We start from the raw sequence: 12500 nt of genomic DNA, 5'->3' as shown, positions 1-12500 counted from the left end.
CAGATCTTCTAATTGGTATTTATCTCCAAAATGTTTGGAGATACACATACAAGGTTTGCTTGTTACTAATATAGTATAGCCTCTCTTCTTCTTTATATCCCTTGTTTCACTCTGATAGTAGTATTGATTGTGTCAGTGCAGAGGAAATGAATACATTTACAAGTCTAAGTAGCAGAAGTCTATTTCTAGGGATGTTTTATCAATTTCTTTCCATTTGTATCTGTTGAAAATTCCACTAAATTCCAATCTAATTCAATTTAAGTAGAAAATTCTCTTTCTTCTTCCATTCATACGTATTTCAAACATTCCAGATATAGAGTTGGGTAAAATACGATTCACTTTCAAGATGCCTTGGTGGTGAAATGGTAGACACGCGAGACTCAAAATCTCGTCCTAAAGAGCGTGGAGGTTCGAGTCCTCTTCAAGGCATAATATTGAGAATGCTCATTGTATGGATGGTAGTTGCAGTCAGCGGCTCTCCAAGGGTTCCCTCATCTGAGATCTCTGGGGAAGAGGATCAAGTTGGCCCTTGCGAACGGCTTGATGCACTATCTCCCTTCAACCCTTTGAGCGAAATGCGGCAAAAGAAAAGGAAGGAAAATCCATGGACCGACCCCATCATCTCCACCCCGTAGGAACTACGAGATCACCCCAAGGACGCCACTGCACTTCCACTTGACACCTATCGTAATGATAAATGGCTTGTCTCGCCGTGACCTTCTCTTGAATTCTCAAAAAAACTCCTGTCGCTCCATCCCCCTAGGGGCAGAGAACCCGTCGCTGTCTCGACCGTGTTACCGGAGGCTCTGGGAAAGTCAAAATAGGAGAGCACTCATCTTGGGGTGGGCTTACTACTTAGATACTTTTAGCAGTTATCCGCTCCGCAATTGGCTACCCAGCGTTTACCGTGGGCACGAAAACTGGTACACCAGAGGTGCGTCCTTCCCGGTCCTCTCGTACTAGGGAAAGGTCCTCTCAATACTCTAATGCCCGCACCGGATATGGACCGAACTATCTCATGACGTTCTGAACCCAACTCACATACCGCTTTAATGGGCGAACAGCCCAAGCCTTGGAACATACTACAGCCCTAGGTGGCGAAGAGTCGACATCGAGGTGCCAAAACTTCCCGTCGATGTGAGCTCTTGGGGAAAATTAGCCTATTATCCCTAGAGTAACTTTTATCCATTGAGCGACGGCCCTTCCACTCGGCACCATCGGATCACTAAGGCCGACTTTCATCCCTACTCGACGGGTGGGTCTTGCAGTCAAGCTCTCTTCTGCCTTTGCACTCGAGGGCCAATCTCCGTTCGGCCCGAGAAAACCTTTGCACGCCTCCGTTACCTTTTGGGAGGCCTACGCCCCATAGAAACTGTATACCTGAGACTGTCCCTTGGCCCGTAGGTCCTGACACAAGGTTAGATACTCGATAAGTACCAATACCCAATGGGGGAGTTGATCCCATTTTGTATGAGCGAATGAGTCCATACTTACTTATCATTAGAAAGACCTATTCGTAATAATTTGAGTTTATTCATTCTATCTTTCTTTATGAATTTTGAGAATCTATGGATAAAATAAATATGATAAAAACCAATATGAATATTATAAAGACAATAAAAAAAATTGTTACGTTTCCACCTCAAAGTGAAATACAGTATTTAGTTCTTTATTTCATTTAATGCCTATTGGTGTTCCAAAAGTTCCTTTCCGAAGTCCTGGAGAGGAAGATGCATCTTGGGTTGACGTATAGTGTGACTTATCAGATATATGGGTCATATGGTATTTCCCCGTTCTCTCCCCCGATCGAGATATCCCCCGTTTCGCCCAAGAAAGATAAATTGAATCATCAAAAATTTGGAGCGTGAAGGGCAATTAGATCCATTTTTTAGGGGATTCATATTAATATTATCAATTAGAATAATTTATGGTTGGCTTGGTTGGACTAAAAAAATGAAGTATCTAGGCTCTGTTTAGAAAAACCCAATTCGATTGGTAAGATATCTATGCTTGCTATTCATATTTTTTTTTTTGTAAAGAGATCCTAATTGTCAAGCAAAGTTATCTCAACTCTAATAAATACTTGTATAAAATGAATTGAAAAAAAAATACAAAAAGAAATGGTAATGGAAGCATTTGTCCTATATGTACAAATCCAAATCGGGTGGATCTTTACCCGGAGTAGAGCATAAACCTAAAAAGATGAAACAGACCCATTCAGGAACAAGAAAATTGTTACACCTTAGAAAATTTCCCTTATCGTACGATGAATAGGCTAACAAAGGACATGACGAATACGAAGTACGGACAAGCAAGAAATAGTATGTGATGACTCTAATTAAGATTTCCGAAGGCATTCGGATTGAAGAAAAGAAAGTTGTTAAGGAAGGCGAGATACAAGTTGAATGTATCGAATGAGAATTACGAGTATTGAGTTAATGGCGTATAAATGATGCCCCAAGGAAGAGTTATAACGTCCCTTGGAATGATATTGAAGCGTTGAACAAGGGTTAAGAAGGGTCCATAAGGATCGGAGATCAAACGAGTCGACGAAACGACTCTCGGAGAACTGGATAGACATACGGCCGGACATGCTGGCCGTATAATATCTACGGACCGTATGTCCAGCCGTAGATCCAGTCCAGCAAGTCATGATTCACTGGACCAGATATACGGTCCAACATACGGTCAGTAGATTTTATACGGACCGTATGTTGGTCCGTATATTTCCATCGGGGCTGAACTTAATTTTATATAAGGGACCTTTCCTTTTCATTTCATTCATTTCACACTTCACCCCCACAACATAAGAAACCTCTAGAGAGTTCCAAACACCTCATCCATGAGAAATCACTAGAAATCAAGGATCAACAACAAGAAATCAAGAGAATCAAGTGAAGGAAACCCATTAAAAGTCATCCAAACCAAGAAAACCCAAGAGAGATGAAATAGGGTTTTGGTGGAAAAGGTGTAATATCATCCAAAGCTTGTTCCTCTAGTATTTAAGGTAAGTTTCATGACCTTTACATGCTATTTGAAGTATTACTAAGTTAAGACTCATGGATTGTAGAAGTGTATAACAAATGGGTCATCGAATGGATGAATAATGTCATTTTGAAATGGTGGTTGGATTGAATCATGAAAATGAATATGTTTATGATATAAATACGTTATAAATGACCTATAGAACATGAAATAAGTATTGGATATGAAAGAATACGACGATGGACTTTTAGTCATAATTATGGAAAATTGAAGTGAAATTATGAGATGCGAATCATATGAATGAATGGCAATTGTTGTTAGTGATATCATGATGATTATTATGAATGTTGGGAGTTGATATGGAATATGGAGGAAAGTAGTATAAACAAAGGAAATGCTGCCCAAATTTCTATAGCTTTAGTAAGTATGTTTTCACGATGATATAGCTAATGTCGATACGAATTCCATTGAAGGTAAACGAGTGCATTAAAGGAGAACGAGCAAGCGATAGAATAGCTAAACGACAAAGGTATGTGAGGCTTAGCCCTTTCTTTCTAAGACATGAGTCTTATGGCATGAAATTCCTCTTTTACTATGTATGCTCCATCTCCACGAAAGTTAAGAGCCCTCTCTCATGAATAGCTATACGAGGTAAGAGATATGAGATGAAATCGATAACGATGATAGTAAGCTAAAGTCTAGAAATGCTATAGCCTATGATATGATGCCTCTAAGAAGTTAATGATGTAATATATGTATCCTAATGGTGTTGATAATTATGCACACTCACCTTATGCTTGTTCCTTCAAGGTGAGGCAGAATACTTAAGAATGCTCATAATGACATCGGGGGTCCACGACCTTACGTCACCCCGATAAAGTATGATTAGCTAAGTCCCTATGCATGCATTATAATGAGTATATGAGGTCCAAAGATACCGTGATGAGTTATGACAAGCATATATGATAAGCATATTATGATAAGCATGATGTAATGAGTATATGATGATATCACACCGCGCCTATATGGCCGGGCAGTCACCACCAAGGCGGGCAGCTATACACACCATGACCAAATGGCATGGGCAGACACCACTAGTGGGCAGCTTGAGATGATACCCCGGACGCGGGAGGCCTGGACGCAAGCTAATGCTATTGCTAATGTTATTGATTATCACACCACACTTATATGGTCGGGCAGCTTATACATTTATGCATATATGAGATGATGATGAGCATGAAAGTAAGCCAGCATGTATGATGTTCTTTATGATTCAGTCAGTTACAGATTGCTCCTTGTTTTATGCCTCCTCAGTTTATTGATGCTTCATTACTGTTTATGCCTTATATACTCAGTACAATATTCGTACTGACGTCCTTTTCTTCGTACCATATGTTCATGCCCACAGGTAGACAGGGAGGTAACCCAGACTCATAGGAGCTAGCAGCTGACTTGAGAGCACTCCATTTTCTGAAGGTGTCGTTGATTATTCTTTTGGTACATATGTCTGTATATATATCTTTTGGGCATGACGGGGTCCTGTCCCGTCCATATGTCTAGTACCCTAGTAGAGGCTCGTAGATACGCAGTGTGGGTAGTATGGTCCTATAGCTCTTATGTATATGCATGTATATATTATTTTGATAGCCGAAGGGCTTATGTTTATAAAAGCAAATATATTTCAGAAAACGACAGTTTTATATGATTACGAGCACTTAGTATGAATGACAGCAGATAAGCAGTAATATGAGCGGTGTTCGGTGGTTAGCCCCGGATACCCGTCGCGGCCCGTAGCTCGGGTCGTGACAAAAATACCATCACGTTTGGATTCAATCTCAATGAAAGAATACATCAATGAGAAGTTAATTCGATAAGTTTAATGACCCTTTCTTATAACTTAGAATTTTCGAATGGAAAATCGAAAATATAAAAAAGCAGTCAAAACTCGTCTTTATTGAAAAATTGAAGAAAAGCCTTTTCATTAGAAGTAAGAAAAAACTTTTCTAGAAAAAAAGAAAGAGGACTGGAATCTATACATTGATTCACAATTTTTTGGAACTATATGCATCAAAAGGCGCATGTACGGTTCGTAAGGGATACAATTTTACCCTAATCAACCGACTTTATCGAGAAAGATTACTTTTTTTAGGCCAAGGGATTAATAGCGAGATTTCGAATCAACTTATTGGTCTTATGGTATATCTCGGTATCGAGGATGAGACCAAAGAACTGTATTTGTTTATAAACTCTCACGGGGCCGGTAATACAGGATCGCTATTTATGATACTATGCAATTTGTGCGACTAGATGTCCATACAGCATGCATGGGATTAGCCACTTCAATGGGATCTTTTATCCTTGTCGGAGGAGAAATTACCAAACGTCTAGCATTCCCTCACGCTTGTCGCCGATGAGGTTTTTATTTGAGAGAAAAAAGAAGACTATGCCTTCGCCATATGAATACTAAGTAATAATAGCATGGCACTTCGAATTCGATATGAGAAATTTTTGTATTATTTTTTTTTTCAAAAAATTAGATTCTGTATCGAGAGAGTAGTATGAGATAAGGAGTATTTCCGATTTGCTCTTATCTATCAGGAGTTCAGTTCAGCGTCACAAACTTTTTTGTTTTCAATACATTTCTTATGTACCCATAGGTACTATATTGGATTTGAATCAGATTTCGGATCAATCTATATTGAGTGACTGCCTCCATTATGTTGTTGCTAGCAAATACCACTATTTTTGGTTTTGGATCTTCCAAATCATTCGCGCAGGAGATCCGGACCCATTTTTTTCTGATCCTTTGAGAAAAAGATTCATTCTCTACATAAAAAATAGGAGGTAGAACCAATAAAGATTTCTTTTTCGATTCATTCTTGGCCTCATTCAAGAATTGTTTTTGATCCAATCTATAGGAATCAATAGAAAAGGAAAATCCCTTATGATACACCAGATGTGGCTCGGTTAATGATAGAGTGAATAGATCTGCCATTTCTTGAAATCTCTCTTCTGATTCAAAATTGTAGTGTAACGTGTATCCTCCCCTGTTCCGGTCATAGAATAGATGAAATAAATCAAAAAATGGATTTTTGTTCAAGAATGAAATCTTATTGGAATTGTCCATAGCTGGTTCATCTGCTGCAATATGATGAGAGGCTATTCCTCCTGGAACAAAAGGATCAAACCTTCCCGACCACGATTTTTTTTATTAGATATTTCACTGTGAAATAAGAAAGAAATAAGAAATTGTATTTTCCTAGGTATCAAAAATCTAGTAAATAAAAGAAATCAAAAAAGATATAGTGGGTTCCTTTGTTTCTATGGTTACTTCTTAAACGGTGAGGTCTTCTCTATACACCGGAGCTTTTACTTTGTACTTTAATTTAATATTTAATCAACTAATTAATGTTATTGGGAACTTGTATAGTTCACAGGCTTTGGCTCTACCCATGAATAATCCAGTAATAGGTCTTTCACAATCGATCTACCTATACAAGAACGGTATTTAATTATGAAAGTTTCTTTGGGTAAGCCGACCCTTTAGTCCGTTCTTGCCAGATTGGGAACCTACCTAATCTTTACGTTTTATGCTTTTTAAATAAGATTTCCTCCGCTTAATGGATAACCATTTGTTACCAATGGAGAGTTTCTTATCATCTTAAATTCAGTTGATTGGATTTACACCAACGGATACCATAAACTTCATACACAATAGAGGGATATGATAGAGTTTTTTTTTTTTTTAATAATGAATGGAGTTCCTTTTTCCATCCTATCCCATTCACCGATACTGATCATTGATACTGTAAAAGTCATTTTCTTGCTTTTATGCCAGCTCATGATCTAAACGAGTCGCACATACACCCTAGTACATGTTCCTCGACGCTGAGGGCACCCCCGAAGAGCGGGGGATTTCGTGACATTTTTGATTGGCTGTCTTCTATTTCTAATAAGTTGTTTAATAGCTGGCATGTTGAATCGTATACATAATATGATGGATTGTTTTAGATTGATCCTAACCGAATGATGATGAATTACTTCTATTTAATAGAATATTCAATTCGAAGATAAAATCTCAAATCACAGATTTGCGCTAAATCCATGTTAGAGTGCGTAATAGCTCACTGATCGAGCGCTCTTGTGCCGAAGATGAACGGGGCTAACCGATCTGCCGAAGCAGTGGGATGTAAAAATACATCAGTAGGGGAGCGTTCTGCTTTAGAGAGAAGCCTCCGCGCGAGCGGTGGTGGACGAAGCGGAAGCGAGAATGTGGGCTTAAGTAATGTAAACATTAGTGACAATCCAATGCCCCGAAAACGTAAGGGTTCCTCTGCAAGGTTCGTCCACGGAGCGTGAGTCAGGGCCTAAGATCAGGCCGAAAGGCGTAGTCGATGGACAACGGTGAATATTCTGTATCGCCCCTTGTTGGTCCCGAGGGACGGAGGAGGCTAGGTTAGCCGAAAGATGGTTATCGGTTCAAGAACGTAAGGTGTCCCTACTGTTTCAAGGTAAGAAGGGATAGAGAAAATGCCTCGAGCCAATGTTCGAATACCAGGCGCTACGGCGCTGAAGTAACCCATGCCATACTCCCAAGAAAAGCTCGAACGACCTTGAGCAAGAGGGTACCTGCACCTGAAACCAACACAGGTGGATAGGTAGAGAATACCTAGGGGCGCGAGACAACTCTCTCTAAGGAACTCAGCAAAATAGGCCCTTAACTTCGGGAGAAGGGGTGCCTTCTCACAAAGGGGGTCGCAGTGACCAGGCCCGGATGACTATTTACCAAAAACATAGGTCTCCGAAAAGTCGTAAGACCATGTATGGGGGCGGATGCCTGCCCAGTGTCGGAAGGTAGAGGAAGTTGGTGACCTCATGACAAGGGAGCCGGCGACCAAAGCCCCGGTGAACGCCGGCAGTAACTATAACAGTCCTAAGGTAGCGAAATTCCTTGTCAGGTAAGTTCCGACCCGCACGAAAGGTGTAACGATCTGGGCACTATCTCGGAGAGAGGCTCGGTGAAATAGACATATACGTGAAGATGCGGACTACTGCACACGGACGGAAAGACCTATGAAGCTTCACTGTTTCCCCGGGATTGGCTTTAGGCCTTTCCTGTGCAGCTTAGGTGGAAGGCGAAGAAGGCCTCCTTCCGAGAGGGCCCGAGCCATCAGTAAGATACTACTTTGGAAGGGATAGAATTCTAACCTTTTGTCAGGACCTACGGGCCAAGGGATAGTCTCAGGTAGACAGTTTCTATGGGGCGTAGACCTCCCAAAAGGTAACGGAGTCGTACAAAGGTTTCCTCGGGCCGGACGGAGATTGGCCCTCGAGTGCAAAGGCAGAAGGGAGCTTGACTGTAAGACCCACCCATCGAGCAGGGACGAAAGTCAGCCTTAGTGATCCGACGGTGCCGAGTGAAAGGGTCGTCGCTCAACGGATAAAAGTTACTCTAGATATAACCGGCTGATCTTCCCCAAGAGCTCAAATCGAAGGGAAGGTTTGGCACCTCGATGTTGGCTCTTTGCCACCTAGGGCTGTAGTATGTTCCAAGGGTTGGGCTGTTCGCCCATTAAAGCGGTACGTGAGCTGGGTTCAAAATGTCATGAGACAGTTCGGTCCATATTCAGTGTGGGCGTTAGAGCATTGACAGGACCTTTCCCTAGTACGAGAGGACCGAGAAAGACGCACCTCTGGTGTACCAGTTATCGTGCCCACGGTAAACGCTGGGTAGCCAAGTGCGGAGCGAATAACTTCTGAAAGCATCTATGTAGTAAGTCCACCCCAAGATGAGTGCTCTCCTATTCCGACTTCCCCAGAACCTCCAGTAGCACAGCCGAGACAGCGACGGGTTCTCTGCCCCTATGGGGATGGAGCGACAGGAGTTTTTTTGAGAATTCAAGAGAAGGTCACGGCGAGACGAGCCGTTTATCATTACGATAGGTGTCAAGTGGAAGTGCAGTGATGTATGCAGCTCAGGCATCCTAACAGACCGGTAGACTTGAACCTTGTTCCTACATGACCAGATCAATTCGATCTGGCACTCGCCATCTATTTTCATTGTTCAAATCATTGACAACATGAAAAAACCATAATTCAACTCTTTGACAACATGAAAAAACTGAAAGTTTTACCCTCCATCTCTATCTATCCAGGGGATGGAAGGGCAGAGGCCTTTGGTGTCCCCTCCAGTCAAGAATTGGGGCCTCACAATCACTAGCCAATATGCTTTTCTCTCATGCCTATCTTCGTTCATGGTTCGATATTCTGGTGTCCTAGCCGTAGAGGAACCACACCAATCCATCCCGAACTTGGTGGTTAAACTCTACTGCAGTGATGATACTGTAGGGGATGTCCTGCAGAAAAGTAGCTCAACGCCAAGATGATAAAAAGCAGAACACCTCTCATTCTTATTACTTTTTCAATATGAAAACGAAAAAAAAATGAAAAATCAAAAGGTCGTTTTCTTCACAACCCCAATTGTGACATCCCTTCTCTCCCACTTCACACCTCGAAACGCACCCTTCTTATAGAGATAAACGCGCTTTCACATCTTCTTAACCCAAAATGGCTAGGGAGAGGAAAGGTTCCTTTTTTTTAGGGTGCTCCCTGGAACAGATCTAGTGGAGACGGGGTGGGGCCTGTAGCTCAGAGGATTAGAGCACGTGGCTACAAACCACAGTATCGGGGGTTCTAATCCCTCCTCACCCACAACCAGCCCAAAAGGGAAGTACCTTTCCCTCTGGGGGTAGGAAAATAATGATCGGGATAGCGAAACAAAAGCTATGGAACTTGGGTGTGGGTCTTTTGTCGAAATGGAATGTCTTTTCTTTTTATCTTTTTGTTTATCGTGAATAGGGGAATCATTACACATAGTATGCCCGATCGGCTTTTTTTTTTTTTTACGCCCCGTAACTCTTAATCAGCTGTTTCCGGAAGAAATCAAAGAATTTTTTGGGAATCCTAGAAGATCCGTTCGTTCTTTTTTCTCTGATAGATGGTCAGAACTTCATCTGGGTTTGAATCCTACTGAGAGATCTACTAGAGATCAGAAATTGTTGATGAAATAACAAGATCTTTCTTTTGTCCCTTCCAGGCGATCGGAAAAGAAAGAAATGGTTAATATATTCAAGATAGTTACGTATTTACGAAATACCATCTCAATTCATCTTATTTCATCAGATCCGGGATGTGATATGGTTCTGAAGGATGAACGGGATATGGACAGTTCCAATAAGATTTCATTCTTGAACAAAAATTCATTTTTTGATTTATTTCATCTATTCCATGACCGGAACAAGGAAGGATACACGTTACACTACGATTTTGAATCAGAAGAGAGATTTCAAGAAATGGCAGATCTATTCACTCTATCAATAACCGAGCCGGATCTGGTGTATCATAAGGGATTTGCCTTTTCTATTGGTTCTTGCGGATTGGATGTAGAAGATCATAACATGAGTGATTCGGCATATTTGGATTCTTATATATATCCACCCATGTGGTACTTCATTCTATGATATATATATATATATAGATCCATCTGCATAGATATCAACATCTACATCCAGAAAGTCGTATGCTTTGGAAGAAGCTTGTACAGTTTGGGAAGGGGTTTTGATTGATCAAAAGAATCTACTTCAACCGATATGCCCTTAGGCACGGCAATACATAACATTGAAATCACACTTGGAAAGGGTGGATAATTAGCTAGAGCAGCGGGTGCTATAGCGAAACTGATTGCAAAAGAGGGGAATCGGCTACATTAAAATTACCTTCTAGGGAGGTCCGTTTGATATCCAAAAACTGCTCAGCAATAGTCAGAAAAGTGGGGAATGTTGGGGTGAACCAGAAAAGTTTGGGTAGGGCCGGATCTAAGCATTGGCTAGGCAAGCATCCTGTAGTAAGAGGAGTAGTTATGAACCCTGTAGACCATTCTCATGGGGGTGGTGAAGGGAGAGCCCCAGTTGGTAGAAAAAACCCCACAACCCTTTGGGGTTATCCTGCACTTGGAAGAAAAAGTAGAAAAATGAATAAATATAGTGATAATTTGATTCTTTGTCGCCGTAGTAAATATGAGAGAAAATCAAATTTAATTCTTCGTTTTTACAAAAACTTTACAAAAAAAATAGGAGTAAGCTTGTGACATGTTCACTAAAAAAAATCCCTCGCGATTTTTAAAGTCGACGGATTTTCCTCTTACTATAAGTTTCATTGTTGCCGGTATTGACATGTAGAATGGGACTCTACCTTTATTCTCATCCGATTAATCAGTTCTTCAAAAGATCTATCAGACTATGGAGTGAATGATTTAATCAATGAATATTCGATTCTTTCTTCAATGTAGAATCGATTCACACCAATTCTTCTATTTTTTATAGAAAAAATACGGATTCGGGTCGTCATCAATCATTTGATAGAGTATTCAATATGTATGTATATATGTTTATCCTTCACTTCATTCTTTTTCTTTCTGAAGTTTCGATGTAAAGATTCCTCTACCAACGCATTTAAATCCATTTGTTAGAATAGCTTCCATTGAATCTCTGCACCTATCCTTTTTTTTTTCTGAACCTTTGTTTGTTTTCAGAAAATAGGATTTGGCTTAGGATTGCCCATTTTTGTTAATCCAGGGTTTCTCTGAATTTGAAAGTGATCACCTAGTAAGTTTCAATACCAAGGCTCAATCCAATTAAATCCGTAGCGTCTATCGATTTCGCCATATCCCCCTTTCTTTTTGTTTTGAGATTAGGATCTCGTTGTGATGTCATTCCTTTTTCTTTCATTTATACTGGAACCATTGAATTCATTAGATACCGATTCCTATCTCGAAAACGTGTTTTCTCCTCGTTGATTTTCTTAACTATCTTCTATAGGAGACCTTTTTTTGTCCAATCAAAAATGATTTTATCATTTCGGACTCCGCAATTCAATATAGATGGATATATACCCCATCCATATGTCTCTCTTCCTGCAATTTTGACATTCAATTTGGAATACTTGAACGATCGATTCTTGTTTTTTATCTTCACTTCCGCCTGACGGGGGAGGAATGTCTCATTAGTTATAACTAACCATTTTATTAAACAATTAGAATTTGAAATAAATATAGAACTGTAATAAAAAGGATTTCAAATGCCAAAGTACATGTTATATCCCGTATTTTGTACATTGGTACAATCCGGGTTAACTATGATAAGTTAGGGACAAAACCATTCCGGGATACGAAGTCGAGACTTTTGACCTTCGATTTTGTTTTAAGACCTAAGTTGTTCATGAATTTTTTGGCATGGAACATTTAGGAAAATTTGGGACTAAAAATGGAATATTTGAAAGTTGGCAAATCATGCAAAATTTGGCCCTTTGGCCGTGTGGACTTGGAAATGGTCCCACACATTTTGTGGCTAAATTTAATTGGTCCAACCCATGTGTGGGCCATGGACACTTGTATAAATTTGATGTGTGCATAAAAGATGACTAAGTAGTCATCTTCTCCTCATCCCATACTTAGAAAA

Source organism: Lycium ferocissimum, unplaced genomic scaffold (genome assembly GCF_029784015.1).
Source record: "Lycium ferocissimum isolate CSIRO_LF1 unplaced genomic scaffold, AGI_CSIRO_Lferr_CH_V1 ctg15745, whole genome shotgun sequence".
Taxonomy (NCBI): domain Eukaryota; kingdom Viridiplantae; phylum Streptophyta; class Magnoliopsida; order Solanales; family Solanaceae; genus Lycium; species Lycium ferocissimum.
The sequence above is the reverse complement of the archived record's forward strand: the minus strand, read 5'-3'. Positions refer to the sequence as shown.